Source organism: Orycteropus afer, unplaced genomic scaffold (assembly GCF_000298275.1).
Source record: "Orycteropus afer afer isolate SDZICR_OR568_19922 unplaced genomic scaffold, OryAfe1.0 scaffold00362, whole genome shotgun sequence".
NCBI lineage: Eukaryota > Metazoa > Chordata > Mammalia > Tubulidentata > Orycteropodidae > Orycteropus > Orycteropus afer.
The window spans coordinates 523,673-547,046 of record NW_006921949.1 but is presented as its reverse complement, the minus strand read 5'-3'; the positions used below and the strand labels follow the sequence as shown (position 1 = coordinate 547,046).

The 23,374-nt window shown below is 38.8% G+C and overlaps 1 protein-coding gene across 1 annotated transcript in view; it reads right to left on the bottom strand.

Annotated features, from left to right (window-relative positions):
* LOC103207280 (regulator of G protein signaling 7 binding protein) overlaps window positions 1-23,374 on the bottom strand; it is a 238,880-nt gene that overhangs the window by 213,341 nt on the left and 2,165 nt on the right. The window lies entirely within an intron of this gene.

Here is a 23,374-nt window from a genome sequence, read left to right as displayed (position 1 = left end):
ACCAGAGCTTCTGTCCGAAGTGAGTCTAGGAAAATTGGAAGTTGTCAAAAATGAAACAGAACACATAAAAATCAATATCCTAAGCATTAATGCCAGCCACTCCTTGGAAGGAAGGTTGGGCAATCCTATTTCCGTAGTGATACTGCCTCGGAAACCCAAGGAGGGGTCGCTATGAGTCGGGTTTGACTCAATGGCACATAACAACAACAACAATGGCTAATGATTGTGAGCATTTCCTCATACGTTTGTTGGCTGCCTGAATATCCTCTTTGGTGAAGTGTCTATTCATGTCTTCCGTCCATTTTTAATTGGATTATTTGTCTTTTTGTTGTTGAGGTGTTGGAGTTTCCCATAAATTCTAGAGATAAGTCGCTTGTCAGATATGTCATTGCTGAATATTTTTTTCCAATCTGTGGGTTCTCTTTTGACTCTTTTGGAGAAGTCTTTGGAAGCACATAAAAATTTACTTTTTAGAAGCTCCTATTCATCTAGTTTCTCTTCTGTTGTTTGTACATTTTGGATTATGCTTGATAGTCTCTTTATGCCCTATATTGTTGTTATGTGCCATCGAGTTGGACCCGATTCATAACGACCCCTCCTTGGGTTTCTGAGGCAGTATCACTACGGAAGTAGACTGCACAACCTTCTTTCTGAGGAGTGGCTGTTGGGTTTGAACCACCAGCCTTCTGGTTAGCAGTCAAGTGCTTTTAGGCACTATGCTACCAGAGCTCCTATACCATATATTAGAGCCCCTAAATTTGACCCTAGTTTTTCCTTGAGAAACTTTAGAGTTTTAGAAAATTCTTAAAATTTAGTGTTTACCTAAATGGTATTTTGCAGAAAAAGGAGCTATAGAGGATTCCTTTGTAAACAAACAAACACAAACTATATATCATATCTTTTTCCATATGTTCCACAGTGGCCTTTCACAGGGCCTTGCATTAAATAGGAATACAATCAATATTTGTGTTATGAATGACTTTAAATCTAATATGGCCTTTTTAGACTGCTGAGCTAAGATGAGATGCCTCCATAAAGAATACGCTCTCTTACCTCTTTCTCTTTTGCTATCCACATCTCCACCTCTATTACTGGTATTTGCATTTGTAGATATTCCTGGAAGTATCTCTTTATGCCTGGAGGAGATAGGGAATCAATTTGGGTGGGGCACAGACCCAAAAAAAAAAAGAAGATAACTGTGGTGGGTAGAATGCGGTCTGATCCCTATCTGAAATATAGAATAAATTCAAACCTCTGTGGAGAAATGTAGTAGAGGTAGAAGCAGATCATTATTTTATGAGCAGAGCTGCTTCAACCTACTTAGTATGGCACAGAGTTTGAAAGAAGGACATTCTCCCCATTTCAGTGTGGAACTCAGTACCTTCTGCTTCTTTGGGGAGTAGCTTTCAGAACATCTCACAACAGCCCCTCTCACCCGGATTTCTCAAGGTGAACAATGATAACATGTGAATTACACTAAGGGAGCTTGTGGGCAATGGATATAGACTGGTGGGATCAGAAACAGGACTGGGAGAGCAGGGCTAGAAATTGCTGCACTGTGCCTGTGACGGCAGACTGATACGGGGCTTATGTGTACTTTCTTTTGAGAACTTCCAGAAAAAGCTGTGGACATTTTGAAGAAAATAAATTTTCTGTGTTAATCTAATAGAAATTCAAATCATCATCATTTGCTTATAAAAAATATAGATATATTTGTGGTCCAGGTTGAGACACTTGGGTTAATGACGAGTATGTTTGTTAGGCTACATTGAGAGCAAGAAGTTACCTATTTTGCACATGAGGGGAGAGATAGGAAACAGTAGAAATAATAAATTAAATAATAAATGAAATAATATTTGTTAAACTAATAATAAACTGAAATGAGATAACATAATAATAAAAATTTTTAAAGTACACTGAAAGTTTAGGAGTTGGGGACCCTACAGACCTCAAAAGCCCCAGAAGATATAATCACATTAGGAATATAATTCTGAAGTTTGAAATACTGATACTGAATCATAGACATAAATATTAAATCTATAACTAGAAAAAACTATCATGAAAATATAACATTATCAGAGAATCCTAGGATCTTAGAGTTTTGATGAACTTAAAGGTCAGTCATTTGATCCAACTTGCCTTCAAATACATACATTTCCTTCCAGAGTTTGTTCTCTACAGATGCCAGCCTGTGCCCTTCTAGCTCAAGCCCCTTCACCTTCATCTCAAGTTACCTGAACACTTTATTGGGAGATGGAAAAGTAGGCAGCAGGACATACGAGAGAGGAATGGATAATCCATTGTGCTATATTAAGTTTCGATTTTCAAATAGGGAATATGCTTGATACAGGTTCCATATTTGCAAACAAAGGAGCTGATCATAGTTTACTAGAAATTCAGAAATAGGACAGCTATTTCTGAATTCCTAGAAATGGCTAGAACTCTTCTGTAGAATTGGCATCTGTCAGTATTTCATGTGTAATGTACTTTTTCAGTTAATTCCTGTCATAAAACTAACAAGAAATCAAGATAAGATAGTATTTTTCACATTTCCCCTTAGGATCTCATTTAGACATAGCTGAAATATGTATGCCCAATATTCGATATGGGAGCTCTGGTGCCATAGTGCCTAAGGCATCTGACTGCTAACCAAAAGGCTGGTGCTTTAAACCCACCAGCCACTCCTCGGAAGAAAGATTGGGCAATCTACTTCTGTAGTGATACCACCCCTGAAACCCAAGGAGAAGTCAGATCCGACTTGATGGAAGTGAGGTTTTTTGTTTTTGTTTTTTTTTTAATATTTAGTATGCATACAGAATCTATTATAAACCTGACAGGTCATTTGTCTTGGTCTTAATCAATGGCACAAATCAATGATTTGATGCAAGTGAGCAATATATGTGCTATATGATAATTTAAACAATTGTTTATATATGTGCTATATGATAATTTATATATGTGCTATATGATAATTTATATATGTGCTATATGATAATTTAAACAATATATGTGCTATATGATAATTTAAACAATTATCTTCTTAGACAAAGACAAGGTCTTTCAAGTAATTTGACTCAGAGGCAAATGTACAAATATTATAATTCCTTTCCTTAGATTCAACTTCACAAATATGTAATATATTGCTAAAACCAGTGTCATGCAGGAGACTGTAATGCATGGTGAGGTCTCAGAGTAGAATCATACTCCATAAGGTTTCCAATGGCTCATTTTTCAGAAATAAATCACCAAGCCTTTCCTCTGAGGTACCTTTAGGTAGACTTGATCCTCCAACCTTTCAGTTAGCAGCTGAGCATATTAACCCTTTGTACCACCCAAGAACTCCGTAACATTTTCCTAAGGCTACATTAACAGTTTTAATCCCAATTAATTAATAACCCAAAATACATTTCCCTTTTTTTCAATTTTTGGTAGGTCTTTTATAAGCTGACCAGTGTTGACAAGTTTTAACAATTCATAACGTGCCATTCTGAAAGGAATAAAGAAATTAAGAAGATGATACTGGTCATAGTTACTAATACAAATACAAAGCCAAACCAAACTCACTGCTGTCAAGTCATTTCTGACTCACAGCAACCCCTCCTTGGGTTTCTGAGGCAATATAACTATAGAAATGGATTGCCTAATCTTTCCTCCGAGGACTGGCTGCTGTGTTTGAACCGTCAGCCTTTTGGTTAGCAGTCAAATACCTTAGGCACTACACCACCAGAGCTTCCCCAAACACAGAATGATAACATATCCAGGCATTTCTCTTAATTTTTCACATTCAACAACCTGCAAGTACTCTGAAGAAACAAGCGGGTGATTAATTAAGAGAGGTAGATGCTATTGGCTGAGGCCATTTTCAGTTGGCAGACTTTCTGTTCGCCAACATTTGAAAATTGTGGTATTTCACATAGAAACATGACTTCGTGGCTTCTCTTAAGAAAAAAAAAAAAAGGCTACAAATCTGGCAACACTTGGCCCACATTTCCCCATGGAAATCAACAATCAATGGAGCCTGGTTAGCAGCCACTGCTTTAAATCAGTGGACATGTGCTCTCCAGCTCACCACAGCCCCACTAGCTCCCTTCACTCTCATACTGCCTACCTGGGCTGCTACTGGGTCTCAGTTTTAAGCTCTTGCATTGCACACTGCCTCTCACTGGTGGCTGGATATTTCTATCCACAGGAAATACCCTCCCCTCAACTTCCTTCATCCCTTTATCTCTTGGCAGTACCAACATCTTAATCAGCATAGTTCCCAAAAAGTACTGTTGGACCTTTTCTTTCCATTTCCTTTCCTCTCTTCCAGGTAAATCATTCTCATGTGATGCCTCCTTTCCTGTCTCCCACAGAATATCCTTCTCACAAATTGGAGAATGCCTTTATGAAGCAAGTATTTCTAAGAATGAATGGTGAACACATTCTTTTGGAAAGATTATACCTAAACAGATAGGTGAACTCACTTTCCATTTTCACATGAGATCTACAACGGTGTTTATAATAACCTAATATTAAAATTCAGCAAAAAATTTAAAGTCATTCTGACTCTGAACAGACATGGTGGCTTACAACATATTTCATCCTAAGAAAACAAATGGAATCTATGCATATATAGCAGTTAATATGGCTTGATTTATGGAAGGAATGTTTGCTGAGTGATTTTTTTTATTATGGTTTATACTGTGGCCTAAAATAATCTGAGCAGTTTTTATTATTCAGTGATGGTACAGTACTCAAACAGATGCAACTATTCAAGCCTGAACTTCAGATAGTAAGGAAATGTGATTCATGATGAAAAACATTCATGGGAGTTAAACCCTGGTGTAGTTAACTACTCCTGGAGAAGGGAGAATGATGTTCTGGTACCAGAATTTCTGTGCTGACTAGTGGGATTTACCTCATCTTCTCAAATACCCACAGGTGACCTCCCCACAGCTACATCTTTGAGAATTATGATGCTAAGGCTTTCCATCATCTGTGTGGTCAAGGCAACTAAACTTCCAGTCACCGCTGAGTAGGGAGTTTCTCTATTCCATGGAAAGGACAGCTGTTCTCACCCAAATTCTACATTCCCAAATGACAATCAAAGTCCAACCACACATATTTGCCTCCTCGGAAGGAAGGTTGGACAATCTACTTCCATAGTGATACTGCCTCAGAAACCCAAGGAGGGGTCGCTATGAGTTGGGTCCGACTCGACGGCACGTAACAACAACAACAACAGTTCATTTGGGGATGAAAGTACCCATTGTGTTGCTCATAAAGTTCTGCCTGCAATAACGACTACTTTTGAGCAAGGCCTCAAGGAGGATTATTAGAAAACCAAAAGAATTTTATATTTTTAAATGTCTGTGATTATCTTTTCAAGAACATATATGAGTACACAGTGAAGAGTTAATAAAGTGTTAGTACGAAAACAGGGAAAAAAGTCTTAGAAAGGTGATTGATCCTTGACTCTATTCCCCATTATTCATTTTTTGCTCTGAAGAAAAATCCTTTTTTTTCCCCTACCTGCTTCTTGATACAGCAGAACAGGAGGAAATATTTTTTCTTTTTTTAAAACATTCACCTTGGAACAGAAATGACATAAAACCCAAAATGTTTTAGGTACACAATCAATTCTTAAAACATTAAGTGTTTACTATGCATCAGAGATAATTTTAAGAATAAATTTCTATTTTCTACTGAAACTTTTCCCATACCAGAAATATTTTGGTGAAGAGATGGATGATAGTTGATTCTTTAATTCTAAGACAAATAGGAATGTTCAGGGAAATAAATGATAGGAATATTATACTGAAGATGAAAAATCAGAAATTATTAGTGGCTAATTAACATTCAAGAGAAGAAATATCAGATTTGCTTATTTTCTCAGCTCTGTTAGTGGATGACAAGAACAGAAATCAGAATTCCAAACCAACTTGAAACACTTAAAAATTAGACCTTCAAAGACTAAAACTCAGAGTCTGAAGCTCTAACAGGCAGGCAGTCATTCAAGTTGAAAATTGGAAATCCCATGAGAGTGACAATTTAGCTAATTATCATTATGATTTCAAACATCATTTCCTAGGAAAGTAGGAGCTCTTGCTGGCTTATAGGCAAGGAATTTTGGTATTTTAAGTAGTGTTCCGATATTGGTTTAGAAACCTCATCCCAATCTTGTCTTGATTTTTTCCCATCTTTTCAATCAGGCTCAATGTTACCCTTGTAAGAGTCTTCCTGCTATCCCAGTGCAAAGCTGTCATTCCTTTGAGCCTCTCCAGTACTTGGTATCAAGGAGCTCTGGTGGCACAGTGCCTAAGGCATTTAACTGTTAACCAGAAGGTAGCGAGTTCAAAACCTACCTGCTGCTCTGCAGAAGGAAGATGGGCAGTCTATCTCTGTAAAGGTTTACTGCCTTGGAAACTCAATGGCAGTCACTATGAGTTGGAATTGACTTGATGGCAATGGGTTTAGTACTTGGTATCATTCCTCACCCTCACCCCATTTGTGTTCTCACCTCTGTACTCATTGGTGTCCTGGGGTGGGGGTGGGGTGGCCAATGTCACTGCAGTGATGCAATGTCCTGCTCCTGCTAAAATGTCCCTCTCCGGAAAAAAAACAGGTGGTTGTTTTTAAATCACCCAGAATTCAACTCACTCAGGCCTGGGTCAAAAAATGATCCCACAGGGTCATTTTCAGGGTTTTCAAAGGCAAGAAAGTAAGAAAGAAGACTCTCAAGGTTGAAACAAATTGGGAAGACATGATCTGGGGAAAGAAAATCTGAAAAATTTGGAACATGAGGGGAAGTGTTGAGGCCACAAGAACGGTGAGCCAAGATCCATTCACATTCCACTGGCCGCTTCAGTAAGGCCATTATTTGTTATTTTTCCTTTCTATCTGTTTTCCTCTTGTTACTAGCTGAGGAAACCTTAAAAACCTTCAAATTGGCTGTATGCTGGCTTAAGAGGTCCTTGTCCTAAAGTATGTCCAAGGGAGGAAAGCGTCTCTAAATGGAAATAATAGTTCAAGGCAGTGAAAGGTAGAAAAGCAGGAGGCCAAGTCTTGAGCCACTCCAAGAAAGGAAAGGGGAACAGTCCAGTGCAGAGGCAAGAATACAGATACAGGCACCAGATAGGTCAGTGTTCAAAGCCTACTTCCACCAAATATGTTGAGAAAACATCTCTACTTTTTGGAACCTCAATTTACCACAAAATAAGGATTTAAAAAATACTTAGTCTTTTAGTTTGTCCAGGGAAGCTTGCATGGGGTACTTTACTTAGATCCAAAAGGTAGCCCTGGAGGCTCTCTTGTTCTGGATAAGGCCATCATCTTGATATCATGATATAAACATCAGAAGAATCAAAAGGACCTAGTGAAACAATCTCACCTATATAGTTGGCACACCTAAAGCATTTGACTGCTAACCAGAAGGCTGGCAGTTCAAACCCACCAGCCACTCCTCAGAAGGAAGACTGGTAATCTACTTCTGTAGTGATACTGCTTCAGAAACTCAAAGAGGGGTCACTATGAGTCAGATCTGACTCAACAGCAGTAAGTTTGGTTTTCTGGTTTATGGGTGGCACAAATGTTCAGTGGTCAACTACTAACTGAAAGGTTAAAGGTTCAAATCTACTCCAGGGTGCCTCAACAAAAGGCCTGGTGATCTACTTCCAAAAGGTCACAACTATGAAAACCCGATGGAGAACAGTTCTACTCTGGAACACCTGACATCACCCCGAGTCGGAACTAACTTCAAGGCTACTCATTTGGTTTTTACGATTAGGCCACTGTAGGCTGGTCTCTCCTAATCAACATGTCAGTTTTAAAAACATTATCTCATTGGGATGTAAGTAAATCTTAATTATTTCAGATGAACTCATTTAATTATGAGGTAATATGTGCAAAGAGTATAGCACATAGTAGGTTCTCAACCCATCTAAACGCCTATTTCTATTTGTCCTTGGCTCAAGACAAAGAGTGTCTCCTGAGGCTTACATGACAGCAGACTCAAGGCTACAAACAAAAGAGAAAGACATTTCTACTTGGTCTTCAAAGCTCAGCACAAGTGGCATCATCCCCTTTGTAAAGTGTTCCCTTGCTATACCCACAAGCTGATTGCTGCTTCCATTATACCTCTTCTATATTATCTGAATATTTCTAGTGCAGCATTGATAGCACTGTTTTGCAATGATTCATTTACATATCTGTCTCTACACAAATGCTAGGCAATAAGGTCCTCAAGGGCAGGGGCCATGTTATTCTTTATACTTCCAGAGACTAGCACAGTGTCTGACCCACAATAGATGGTCATTATTTATTTAACTTTTTCTTGTGATTTGGGTGAAATTTTACAAAGCAGATTGGTTTTATATTCAACAGTTCCTACACATTTTGTTTTGTAACACTGGTTATATTTCCCACAGTATAACAGCTCTCCTCCCATTTCCTCCCTATGTTTACTCTTTCCTTGTGTCCTTCTTGACTAGGAATTTTGTCTCCCTTCATTTCTCTCTGTACAGTTGTTGCCCTTTTGATCTCTCATGGTTTTTTGTTCTAAGGAGTGCATCTCCCTGGTGTAGGTATTCAGCTCATAGGGCTGCCTACTGTTTGGCTGAGAGTTAAGCCATGAGAGTGAGTTCAATTCCAGGTTGGAAGAGAGACTTGGGGCCATAGTCTTGGGGGTTTCATCAGTCTCGATCAGACCAGTAACCCTGGTCTTTTTCATGATTTTGAGTTTTGTTCCACCTTTTTCTCCCACTCTATCCAGGATCTCCAATTTTGATTCCTTTCTGAGTGGCTGGCATTGGTAGCCAAGCACTATCTAGTTTTTCTGGTCTCAGGGTCAAATAGGCTGAGGTTCTCATGGTCCATTAGTTTTTTGGACTAACTACTTCCATGTGTCTTTGATTTTCTTCACTCTTCTTTGCTCCAGATAAGAAAAGACCAACAGGTGCATCTTAGATGACTGCTTGCAAAAGGAATTCATTATTGAATAATGAAATGAATGGACAAACAAACCAAGAAGGAAATTGAAAAGACAGAGAGGTAGGCACTTAGGGAACTTCAATTTCTTTCTCTCCTACACAGAACCCCTTTCCTCATTTCCCCTGTCTAAGCTCCCCACCCTTCCCGTTATCCCCATTTTGGTAAAGATCCTGTCCTAGGCCTCAGGAAGCATTACTTGGCTTAGAAATTTATAATTTTTAATTATATGAAAATATATATATATGTGATTAAGTCACTAAAGTCTGGTACCTGTTACTTGCAACTGACCTCACTAAACAGTCAGTATGCAGAAACATGTATATAAATTAGATCATGAAACTTGTAGGCAGGGAAGCCACATGACAAAGTCCCAGCAAATGAGATATTCATGGAAGAGGCTTCTGAGGAAATTCTTTAAAAAAGGACTTGCTTAATTGGTTTATGTCTTTGTCTTTTGGTTTCTGCCTATTTGCTTTACTTGCCTGGAATGGACACAATTTCTGGACTTCCAGTAGCAATCTTGCAACCTGAAGAAAAGGCCTTGGAGCACTATAGAAACAGCAGCCCTGATACCCTTAATAGTTCATGAACCAATGCTTGCAATCCCTATCCCCAGGATTTTAAACTATGTGGGACAAAAACACCAAAAAACATAAATCACATGTGTTTAAGTCACTGATGTCTGGTATCTGTTACTTGAAGATGAAGACAATTCCTAACTGACAATCTAATCTTTCTGTTCCTCAGACATGCCAAGGTCAGTTCATCTTAGGGTCTTTACAATAGCTGTCTTCTTTGCCTAAAAGCTTTTCTCTCAGATTGTCACATAACTGCTCACTTCTCAGAGTCAGATGTCAAGTTAGACAAGTTAGAAGGCCCTTTCTGACTACTTTATCTAAAAAACACTACTCACAGGACATCATTCTCTAATAATATTATCCTGTTTATTTTCTTCACTGTATTTGTCATTATCTGAAATGTTCTCTTTGGTTGTTTATTCTCAGTCACCCCCCGCCCAACTCGCAGTCACCATGAATGCAGGGCTCTTCTCTATTTTGTTGTTATGTGCCGTCAAGTCAGACCTGACCCATAGCGACCCCTCCTTGGGTTTCCGAGGTGGTATCACTGTGGAAGTAGATTGCCCAACCTTCCTTCCGAGGAGTGGCTGGTGGGTTTGAACCGCCAGTCTTCTGGTTAGCAGTCAAGTGCCTTAGGCACTAGGTTACCAGAGCTCTGTTTTATCTCCAGCACCAAGAACAGCACATGGTACGTGCTCTATTAATAGGTTCCTAGAAAAGGAAGGTTGGGCAATCCTACTTCCGTAGTGATACTGCCTCGGAAACCCAAGGAGGGGTCACTATGAGTCGGGGCCAACTGGAGAGCACATAACAACAACAACAACAGAAAAGGAAATGGCTTCCAGAGTTGAAAAACATATATTTCCCATGTTACGGATTGAATTGTGTTTCCCCAAAATATGTGTCATCTTGGCTGGGTCATGATTCTCAGTATTATGTAATTATCTCCATTTTGTGATCTGATGTAATTATCCTATGTGTTGTAACGCCTAACCACTATGATGTCAATAAGGCAGAATTAGAAGTAGTTATGTTAATGAAGCAGGATATAATCTATAGGATTAGGTTGTATTTGCATCAATCTCTTTTTAAATATAAAAAATGTTAAACAAGCAGAGATCCAGGGTTGGCTATCACCAGGAAAGAGGAGCTAGCAGTGGAATGTGTCTTTTTAGACTCAGGATCCCTGTGCCAAGCACCTTCTAGACCCAAGGGAAGATTAATGCCAAGACACATGGAGATCTCCAAGGAACACTGGGCCCACTGATGCTGAAAGGAGTCAAGGACCTTTCTCTTAAACAGAGAGAACAGAGAGAGAAAGACTCTCTCTAGAGCTAGTACCCTGAATCCAGACTTCTAACTTACTAAGCTGTGAAAGAAAAAATTTCTGATTGTCAAAGATTGTGGTATTCCTATTATAACAGCATTGTGTCATAAATATTGAATAGGTTTATAATTTAAGGAATTAATTGTGTATAAATACTGTTTACGGCCTAACCACACTATATAACATTGTTTATATGCCTTAATGAGATTCAAGTTCAATTTCTTTTAATTAGCTCATTGACCACATATCATCTTGTAGCTTGTTCCCATATGTAGAATATTGCCTCCCTGAGTTGACCAGCTGCCTCCCCACATTTTATTGTTAATAGCTCATTAGCTTTTAACTCCTTTACAAAATATTTCTTCCATTTATCAAGAGGTTTAAAATGTTTTCTTAAGTGTCCACACAATCTCAAATTTCTTAAACATAGATTTCTTGAGTGTCACTATTCCATTCTTTGCAAGTCCTAACCCATGTCACATACTTTTCTCTGAAAATTATACAGAAGCCCTTTCAAAGGCACCTTGCCTAACTTCCTGTCTTTCTAAATAGAAGCGGTTACTAACTTTGTATCTTTTCCATGGAGACATTTAAAAAAAAAACAAAATACCTTCTTAATCCTTTTGAGACCCTTCCTCTGTTCTGACTTTCAGTTTGAGAGTATGACAGACTGCTGAGACTACAAGACTCTGACATTCAGGACAGTGAATTTTTTTTTTTTTTTTTTCTTTTAGTGGCTAAAGAGTATTCCACTAAATGGAGAAATCATCTATGTAGACTAGTAAAATATGGTCATCCTATTACACACATGTTAAGAATAAAAAGTAAACCAGTTTGGATAATTGGAGAGTTTGAAAGTTACGAGATAGAAGATTAAGTCCAAGAATGCAGATTGGGAACTGTGACAGATTTGCCTTCCACTGTTCATTGTCTCCCTTTTCCTTAGTAATAAAGATGGCAATGACAAAAGAATACATTTCCCAGTTTCCCTTGCAAATAGGTGTGACCATGTGATGCAATTTTGGAAGAAGCTTTGTTTGGGATTGTTACACACAGCTAACCAAGGAGGAAAGTGTGGCCTTTTGCCTTTCCACCGTCTTATACTCTGGAAATCGGACTGACAGCTGGAGCTCCTGTAGTAATCTTGTATTATAAAGTGAGGCTGAGGATGGAAGGCATAAACTAAGAATGGGCAACAGAATGATGATTTCATAAAGCCACCACACCTTTCTAGGGCTTTTTCTGTGAGAAAATACACACTAGTACCCTTAAGTAACTGCTACTTTGAACTTTTTGCTAAATGTAGCCAAATAATGATTCTTTATGATACAGAGTCTCACTTGGGAAGCTTTGAAAAGTTTCCTACTGCCTAGGCTACAACTCATACCAACTAAATCAGAAACCCTAGGAATGGAACTCAAAGATCAGTACGTTTTTTAAAACTCTCCAGATGATTTCAATGTGCAGCTGAAGCGGGAATCATTGCTGTAGGCCAACAGGCTTCATATTTAGCATGTTTGGAAATCTCTTGAGGCATGTGGTACTGCTTGTTAAAAATTCTGACTTACAGGCCTTACTTACTTCCCAGGGATTTTTGTATCTTTAGCTCTGAGAATAACCCCAAGTGATTACAATACAGGTGATCTCAGGATTACATTTGAAGAAACATGGTTGAAGGCAATGGAAAATCTTTGGAAGTTTTAAACAGGGTTTCAAACCAGTTCATTCAAGCTCAACCCTCTGCTGAGAAGTTATTTACGTTTCCACTACAGATAATACTGAAGCATGTTTACAAGATCCCCAGGGGATTTTTATGATCTTGTTAAAATATAGATCCTGATTCACTATGTCTGGGGTAAGAATGCAAATTCTCAGCAGGAGGTCAAACCAGAGTGAACCGGTTTGAAGCCTTGTTTTTAAAGCAGAGAAATGACATGCTCAGAGGAGCGTTTTAGGAGGAGCAGTGGGAAGACTGGGCAACCTACTGCTGTATAGATATTACCTTGGAAACCCCAAGGAGGGGTTGCTATGAGTTGCATCTCACTAGACAGCGGTGAGTTTGGTTTGGAATTTAGTGAATAGGTTGGAAACAAGAGATGCAAGCCTGCAGGCAAGAGGACTAATTGGGAATACTGAAATACTTAATGGCCTGATGGGATTCAATTTTGGACAAAGATATTAACTAGTGTAGTATGTATCTACAGCTGCAACAGCTTAGTTGATTTTTGTCAATCTGATTGTATCTAGAGTCTTCCATTAGTTTGGAAACAATTATTTGCTAAAGCAGCCCTTCTATTTAAAGGCTCAGCAGATACTTTATCCTAACAAGAATCTATTTCACAAATAAATTCAGTATTTGTGTACACATATATACACACACATATATACACATATGTGTGTATATATGTATGTATGTATGCAGACAAGTAATTAAATATTTTTCATGAGATTTTTACTTTTGAAAAAATTTTGTAGAGCAAAGGAAATAAGTTGGGTGATATTATAGTTACTGTTATAGGGATGTGCTTCATATATATAGATAGGTATCTCTGTGTCTCTGTAATGAGATAACTGAACTATCAAGGGCTAAAAGTTTACAGAATGTTTTTTTAAAAGGTGATCTCAATGGCAAATGATTAATTATTTAATATAAAGTGACCATGCAGACAGATGTTATGGTGATAGTTTTATCAAATAACCTCAATTCAGCATATCTATTTTATGAGTAACTCTAAAATACACACTGCTCACTGATTCATTGTAATAATGAACATTTGTGCTTTAGAAATTGATTTTAGCTGTACTCTTCAAGTTCTTTGTTACCTGAAAAACATCAAATTGGTTTTTAGAATTACAAACCAGAAAGAAATTAAGAATCAAATGTAATAGAAATGTCATGAAGTATAAGCTAATCTGATTTCTCAATTTTTACTAGCCTATGGCAAAACAGTTTCTTTTCTTTTTTTTTTTTTTTTTCGTTAAGAACAACTGGTAGGTAACTCTAACCACAGATAGAAACATATTCTCTATATCACAGGTTGTTGGAGAAGTTTCTACTCTCTTGTGACTATCTTGGGAGCCCAATATGAGATAGACTTGGAGACTGACCCACTCACTGATGAGTAGTGGAGCAGAAGGAAAGTGAACAGTTGAGATGGCAGGCGGGGCTTTGAACCAGCTCATTTCAGTTTGACCCCTTGCTGAGAATTTGCATTTCTACCCCAGATATACTGAATCAGAATGTACATTTTATCAAAATCATGAAAATCACCTGGGGATCTTGTTAAAATTATTCTGATTCAGTGTATCTGGGGTGAAAAGGCAAATTCTCAGCAGAGGGTCAAAATTGAAATGAATGAAACACACCCACCATTCTCCTCATGAATCATTCTTTTCCAAACACATTTGGCTCTGTGTCATCATTTCCTGGGTTTACTCTACCAGCTTTGCTGCTGTATCAAGATGCCCACCAAACCAAAGCCACCACCACTGAATCAACCCATAGCAACCCTATAGGACAGAGCAGAACTGGTCCATAGGATTCCCCAGGCTGCAAATCTTCATAGAAGTAGAATGCCTAATCTTTTTCCCACAGAGCCAGCGGTGGATTTGAATCACCAACCTTTTTGTTAGCAACCGTATGCTTTAACCACTATGCTGCCAGAGCTTCATTATCAACTCAGTTTCTTTTAATAAAAGGTTTGGAAATGCTAAACTTAATGAACAAACAAGGTACACAAAGGCAGTATCACTAAGCTTGGCAATCGGGAGGCAAAGATGAATTAAACATGTCTCACTCTCATGTACATCCACAGTATAAATAATAGAGTGACAATAAATTGTCCTAAAGTCAGTTTAGATTTAATTTTCCCTCTAATTGGAACATCTATTAAGAAGAGTCTAACAAGGTGAAAGTCATTAGATCTGTTCAAAACATAAAAAGGCTAAACTTCAATAGGCAATGGGAGGGCACTTGTCTAGATTCCACATCACAGTTAGTTCAGTTGCTAATAGCACCTTCTTGTGTGTGAGTGTGTGTGACCAAAGAAGTGTTTGATTCTTCTAATTTCATCATGAATACATGAATTTTTATACTACAAATTTTATTCTTTTTATCCAATTATCAATTATCAATCTTTGGTCAGTGCGAGTCCCTTAGGTTAGTTTCTGTGTCCCTTTGACATGACCCCATTTGTATTGGGTGTCTTGCTTGCTTTCTGGCCCAACAAAATGTCTGTGGCTCTTGTGAATTTCTTATCTCAGTAGTACTAACAGCTGTTTCTCCTTATTGCCCTGGTACCTTTTAGGAGAAAATTGTACCAAATTTAAAAATTGTACCAAACTTTTTTAAAAAATTATTTTTAATTGTGATAAATATATATTTATATTTACATACATGAAACAAAACATTTACTATTTCCACATTATTTTTACCCATAAAATTCAGTGACATTAATCACACTTGTCATGTTGTGCAACCATCTGGGTAAGTCAGATCCTTGCCACTTACACCAGAGTATGCTTATGGGTCCTTGAGCAACGGCAGGATTAGCCCCACTGAGGGACCACTACCTGCTCAATTCTTCCTTTGAGATCCGAGAAAGGGAATGCCCTCCCTCCACCCATGGATTGACTATGTGTCTCTTCTCCTTTCCCCAGTATTCTCTCCTTCAGTTGGATTTTTGTTCTACCTTCAGATAAAAACTAGTTTCCATCAAGTCAATCCCAACTTATAGCAACCCTTTGTCTACCAGAGCAGAACTGTGTTCTATAGGGGTTTCAATGATTTTTTTTTTTTTAAGTAGATCTCTAGGTCTTTTTCCCATTGCATTTCTGGGAAGAATCAAACTGTCAATATTTCAGTTAACAGATGTGTTAACCATTTGCATCACCCAGGGGCCTCCCACCTTCAGACACTAATAACTAAATTGGTTATGGTGGAATGCTAAGCATATTGAGGGTTACTGACCTTTGTGGATACATCCATTTCATACAGAAAACATTCTATTATAGGGTTGAAAGCCTCACCCCTAATATGAGCTATAATCTTTCAACTGATAAAACATTGGGCACTGGGAGTTTTTGTTAGAAAGTGTAGGGAATTATGTGGATAGTTCTGGAAAGAACGCCACCCACGCTGGGCAAAACAACCCAAGGTACGAATTCTACTGCAGGTGGGACAAAGAAATTGTTCTTCTATCTTTGTCTCTAATAGATAGCATGCACTTTTTGTGTGCATGCACTATGCCTTTCACTATTTGACTAGTAGTGAGTGTTACCAATTTAAAAGCAAAAACATCTGTGATACGAGGGGGAAATAAAGAAACAGTGGGAAGCATGGCATGTGTGCTAACCGCAAGCCTCTTGTACTAACAGCAAAGGCTGTTGCTGCCTGACTAAGGCCTCTTCCACCTATGTATCAAAGAAAGCTGACAGACTTGCCTTCATGGTCATCCAGCTCTTTTCTCCTACTCTTGTCATTAGCTGCTTTGGAGTCAGCCTCAGACTCATGTCGACCCCACCACAACTGCATGAAACACTTCCTGGACCTGCAATATCCCTATGCGGGGCTGTGGATTGGACTGCTGTGATCCATAGGGTTTTCATTGGCTGATATGCAGAAGTAGATTGCCAGTCCTTTCTTCCTAGTCCTTCTTAGTCTGGAAGCTCTGCTGAAATCAGTTCAGCATCATAGCAACATGCAAGCCTCCACTGACAGCCAAGTGCATTGCCTGGGCCTCCCACATGGGAAACGAAAACTCTACCACTAAACCACCACTCCTCTAATCTTAATTGCTGTTGCCTCAGCCAAACTGGTGAAAGGGAACGTTACTGACGGAGATGCAAGTCTTTATTCTCCTCCTCATCCTTCCACCTTGCAACTTCCTGGCAAAGAGAACAAGGCAGCAGGCAAGATATCAGCTAGAAGTCGAACTAGAAAAATAAGCAGAAAAATCAAACAAGAAACAAATAAAAATAAACAAAATAAAAAAACAGAGGAGAGAGATGGAAGGAAAAGAAGTGAAATTTATAGGCATGGCTGGTCAGGAAAATAATTTCTGGAGATAAAAACCTGAATCTGTGGTGTTGGATCTCTAGGAAATTCATCACATTGCTCTAGAAAACCATTAGAAAATTCAGATTCTTCTTGTGACCTTAGTATGTTCACATCCTGACAAATTATTTTTAGAATTCAAGCATCCAACTTCCTGCATGGTGCTTATTTTTTCATACCTCAGCTCTGTAAAGAAAGTATATGTGATTCTACATGAATTAATATAGAACACTGGAAAGATGAAGCCAGAAAATTCCGAAGCCATTCAATTCAACCCTCTCACTGTGGTGCACAGAGAATTTTAGACTTGTCCAATGGCACACAGTCTTTACCAGAACTAGGTCAAAAGAGAAATATTATATGATCTATAAAGAATCTAGGTAAATTTATACAAAGAAAATGTTTCTAAGTATAACTACTTTTGAGCCCTCACATCTCCATTTTATTTTAAGTTATTCAAACAAAGGCCTTTCAATAGATTTCTTAGTTATATAAAAACCAAAAAAACCAAACTCACTGCCGTCAAGTGGGATCCAACTCATAGTGACACATCCTTGGGTTTCCAAGGCAGTATCACTACGGAAGTAGATTGCCCAACTTTCCTTCCGAGCAGTGGCTGGTGGGTTTGAACTGCCAGCCTTCTCGTTAGCAGTCAAGTACCTTAGGTACTAGGCTACCAGAGCTCCCTCTTAGTTATCTAGTGCTGCTATAGTAGAAAAACCTCTTTCCTCCAGTTTAGGAGGCTAGAAGTCAGTATTCAGAGCGCTGGCTTTCAGGGAAGCCTTTCTCTTTGCGGCAGTTCTGGAGAAGAGCCCTTGTCTCTGAGCTTCTGCTCCTGGACTATCTTCACGGGCCTTGGTATCTCTTTTCCCCCATCTCTGCTTCCTCATTTTCTTGTTCAGTTTCTTTCTATATCTCAAAAGAGATTGACCCAAGATACAGGAATCCTGCATCATTTAACATAACAAAGACAATCCATTCCTAAATAGGATTATAACCCTAGGCATGGCAGTTAGGATTTACAACACATATTTTTTGTGGGGGACAAAATACAATCTATAGCAATAGCCATCTGGGAAACGTCAGTCGAGAAAATTCCTGAAAACATAATATAAGAAACCAAGGTAAACAAGGATTTATTCCAACCAGTGTATTTTTTGAAAAATATTTGATAGATTAATATCTTAAAAATAAATGTAACTTGACAATCTGAATTTCAAATTTCTTATTAATAATTATAGTAACACTAATCTAAACTTGGGAGCTCTGGTAGCGTAGTGCCTAAAGCACTTGACTGCTAACCAGAAGGCTGGCAGTTCAAACCCATCAGCCACTCCTTGGAAGGCAGATGGGACAATCTACTTCTGTAGTGATACTGCCTCAGAAACCTAAGGAGGGGTCGCTATGAATCGGGTCCGACTCGAGGGCACATAACAACAACAGAGAGTCTTCTCCATCACTCGTCCATAAGTTTGTCATACTGTATTGGCCTGCAAGACCAAGCAATGTTTTGTTCTGTTGTATACAGGGTAGCTAAGGAGCTCTGGTAGCATAGTGCCTAAGGCACTTGACTGCTAACCAGAAGGCTGGCGGTTCAAACCCACCAGCCACTCCTCGGAAGGAAGATGGGGCAATCTACTTCCATAGGAAACCCAAGGAGGGGTCACTATGAGTCGGGTCCAACTCGACGGTACATAACAACAACAACAACATGAGTCAGAGCAAACTCAATGGCACCTAACAACAACAACAGAAAGTCTCCTAAGTGCTTGATGAATGTTAACTTGTTCGGTCCTCACAATGCCATATGACTTGGTCCCGTTATTTATCAACTCTCTTTTTCTGATTAGGAAACTGAGGCACAGAGGGAAAATATCTTTGCCTAATGTCATACTGTTTGTGAATAGCAGCACTAAGATTTAAACACTGGCAGTCAGGCTTCAAAGGAGCTCTGGCAGCACAGTGCCTAAGGCATTTGGCTGCTAACTAGAAGGCTGGCAGTTCAAACCCACCATAAAGATTGACTGCCCCAGAAAGCCAATGTGGGCTGCTATGAGTCGGAATCATCTGGATGTCAGTGAGTTTGAGTCAGTCTTCAAAGTCTATGTACTTAACCACTGTGCAATACTGCCACTCACCACTCTGTGAAACATTTGCACATTAATACATACATGTATCTGGTCAGTGGTAAAGCCAGGATTTTTCGTGGTCTGATCTGACTTAAAGTCAACGTTCTTTGCCATCATACTATACTGCCTTTCACATTAGCACATTTAAACCTCATTTTAAAAATCCTGAGTAAATCCTTCCACGTTTTTACTTTCTTCACTTGTCACTAACAGAAGGTGATAATGTAAGGAAGCTCAGTACAAGGCAGACACATTTGATCTCTACAGTATCAGCTTTGGAACAGAAATCCTAACCACTAGCCCACCAGCAGAAACTCCTGGGGTTGCTGGAGGATGCTGGCTCATCTGGGTCACCCCTACTCTTGTGTGCTATGCTCTGGAGATAGTGTGGGCGATGGAACAGGTACTAGACTTAAAGCAGGCTTGGACCAGCAGAGTGCCATCTCTGTGCTTGGTACTGTGCACCCTTAATCATCCTCTCGACTGCCTCATGAGTGGTGTGACAATACCTAGTTTATAGATGAAGGAATTGACATTCAGAAAGATAAGTAATTTCACCAACATAACAAAAGCCAGTATTCGGCCCTGATCTGCCTGACTCCAAAGTCTTCACTCTTACTCTACCAAGTTGTCTCTAAACATTTTAAAAATGAGGTTTAAATGTGCTAATGACGGCACATAACAACAACAACAAAATGTGAAAGGCAGTATAGTATGATGGCAAAGAACTTTGACTTTAAGTCAGATAAGACCACGAAAAATCCTGGCTTTACCACTGACCAGATACATGTATGTATTAATGTGCAACTTTAGGCTCCTCAAACATAAAACTGGGAGATTGTGCTGAATCAGTAGTCTGTGTACCTTGTAGCCATAAAGATTCTTTGAAGGGAAGGGGCCTCAGATGTCACTTTGGAAAGGAATTCCAAGCAGACAGGGCACCAGACCACTCTCCCCACCTCCCACCTCCTCCTATATATGCACCAGGCAGAGCAAGGCAATGCCACTTTGACCTGCCTTATCAATTTGGCTTTCCGCATTTATGCTGAAGAGAGAATTCTGCTGCTAAAAATGTTTGGGGACCACTATACCAAGTAATCTTTAAGGCCTGTCTAAGCTTTAATATCTAAGATACGATCAGAGTAGTGAAGACAAAAAAACTTTGGTAAATCAAGCCAGTCAGAAGAGATATTAGATTCACTTATATGAACCTGTCCAGATGGCATTTAGTGCCTTTGAAAGAAAAGGCCTGAACTTCCACTGATCTAAACACAATTTGAGGACATGTTTTCACTGTGTCTGTGAAGACAGACTTCTTACTCAGAGCCAACTAGTGATGAACACAGCCTGAGTTTTCTTGTCTTGTGGTCACTATCCCTTGAGGATTTCAATTGTCAGGGATGAAAGGGACACAGCATTTGGTGACTTAATTTTAACTTGTCATTTTTCTCTTCCCCTCTATTTATCTTGACAAATCCTCTTTTTATCTTGTCCTCCTTTCATCCTGTCTCCCTTCTCTGGCCCCAAAGTCAGCGGGTAGACAGAAAGGAAGAGGGCTGGGTTGGTAAGAATTGAGTGAATTCCTCTGACTCCTGCCTTCCCCCCACCTGTATTCCTGTATAGGACAGAGCACTGGTGTTTAGATCATAACTATCAGGCTGGCATCTTCATGGATGCATGGAAAGCCAAGTTTTATTTCCCTCTATCTCTTTAGATCACATTCCTTTAATCAAAGATGACATACATAGAAATGAGGAAAGCTAATGAAAAGCCACATGCTAATCATAGTGATGGTGATCAAACCATTTTTGTTAAAAGCAGATTTATTGAGATACACTTCACCTACTACAAAATTCACTCATTTTAAGTGTTTCAATCAATAATTTTAGTAAATATACAGAGTTGTATAGCCATCACCCCAATCTAATTTGAGAACATCTCCATCACCCCCCCAAAATCCCTTAAGCTCATTTTTGGGTACACCCTGTTTCTACTCCCAGCCATAGGCAATCACTAATGTACTTTGTGTCTCTAGATTTCTTTTTCTGAACATTTCATATAAATGAAATCATATAATATGGGGCCTTTTGTGACCGGCATCTTTCACTTAGTGTAATGTTTTTGAAGTGCATCTATGTTGCAGCATGTGTCAGGACTTTGTTCCTTTTCATATTAACACTTTTTTGAATGGTAGCATTATATGGAGGATAGAGACTTCAGAATCATACACATCTGGGGTTGAATCACAGCTCTACCACATCTTAGCTATGTGATTTTGAAGTTAAGTTCCTTAATTTCTCTGTCTCCTTTGTAGAATAAGGATAACAATCCTTCCCTCAGAGGATTGTCCTGTGAGTTAGCTGGATTGAGCCAGCATTCAAGAAAATCATTCATTCTCCCTGCATTCCCCAAGAAACTTTGCTTTCCTAAAATTCACCTCTTGTTCAAACTTTAAACTGATTCTTACAGCCTACCTACCAGCCACCATATTGAGTTTGAAATGGGAGACCTCATAATAAGCAATATCAGGAACAGTTCAAGAAGAACCACAAACTTCATTAATGGAGCCCAGATGGTGAGGACTAAAGGGATTTCCTCCAATGACTGTCATTTTTCATAAAGAAAGTTAAACTGTATTTAACTACATTTTAAAGAGGAAAATGTGTCAAATTCTACCCTATACCACTTTATGGTTTTACTTTCCAAAGTTCTAAAACTTTGTATTTTTCCCACTCATTCTTATATAACTCCCTCATTAACTCTCAGACAAGATACAACCAAACGGCAAAGGGCCACGATCCCACGGGTACATAAAATCCACCTCAGCTCCTCAAAACTCCCTTTTAACCAATCGTGTCAGACTTTCTCTTCCCTAAACCATCGGGAGAACTTGAATTTTAAGTGTGTAGGCAATGAGATTGAATTGAAGTGCTTGTTCATATCTCTAGTCCATCTTCTCTGTCATGCATTTGAGTCTCAACTTAAAAGGATCCTGGATGTAACTCCTAGACGCAGTGTTGAGAAAGATTTTACCCTTAGCCCTGAGTGTCAAGTTTTCTATTCTAAATCTGTTCTTCCTTCTGAATCTTTATTTCTCTACAGTTCTTAATCTGCCACTGCTCCCCTTCATGTTTCTGACTGTTTCTCCACCTTCTTGTCTGGAATTTATCACAGCTGCATTTCTACCTGAATTCCCCTCCACTTCCACTTCCAGTGACACTCTCAGATTCACTTTCTGTTAAGTACAGTGTAACAGTTAAAAACAGAAAAGGATAAGGCTCCTCAATATTTCTACTAAATAAAATTGATTTGTAGCATATTTTGTTTATCCACTTCAAGGAGATTGTTGTTGTTGTTCTGGTGTGCTGTCTAGTTGGCCCCAACTCATAGCGACCCCTCCTTGGGTTTCCGAGGCGGTATCACTACGGAAGTAGATTGACCAACCTTCCTTCCGAGGAATGGCTGGTGGGTTTGAACCACCAGCCTTCTGGTTAACAGTCAAATGCCTTAGGCGCTATGCTACCAGAGCTCCTTCAAGGAGATTAGCAAAGTGTATCTTTATCCATGACATAAAATAACTTGTCAAATATAAACTAGTTATCAGGAGAGGCAACAAATAGCTTTGTAATCTTTACATACTAATATAGTCACTGTACATACTATTGACATTAAATGAGGCAAAGAGTGATGCTTTTAATGGTAAATTAGATACATTCCCTACTAGTGATCAGTCTGCAACATTATCAGGTGTGTCTGACTAATTTGGGCTTCAGTTATGATAAGTCATATTCACACAGTTAAACAGATGAGGGCTATACAGACTAAACTGAGTACTTACATTGAGGTACTTATACAAGGATTTCTTTTTTATGATTCTACCTATATGAAATATGTTATTATGATTATTATTATTTAACTTTTTATTGTGATTTGGGTGAAAGTTTACAGGGCAAATCAGTTTTCCATTCAATAATTTGTACACATTTTGTTGACTGTAATCTCTTCAATATAACTTCATTCTTCCTACTTCTTCCCTGTATTTCTCTTTCCATTCCTCCTTCTTTCCTAACCCTTTCTACCTTCTGAACTTTTTCCTTGGGCAAATGCTGCCATTTTGATCTTGAATAGTTGGTTGTTCTAAGCAGTGCATAACTCCCTAGTGTTATTGTTCATCTTGTAGACCTATTGTTTGGTTGAAAAGTGACCCACCAGAGTGAGTTCAGTTCCAGATATGAAGAATGACTAAAGGCCATAGTCTCAGGGGTTCATCAGTCTCTTTACTATCAGTAAGGCTGGTCTTTTTTTTTTTTTTTTT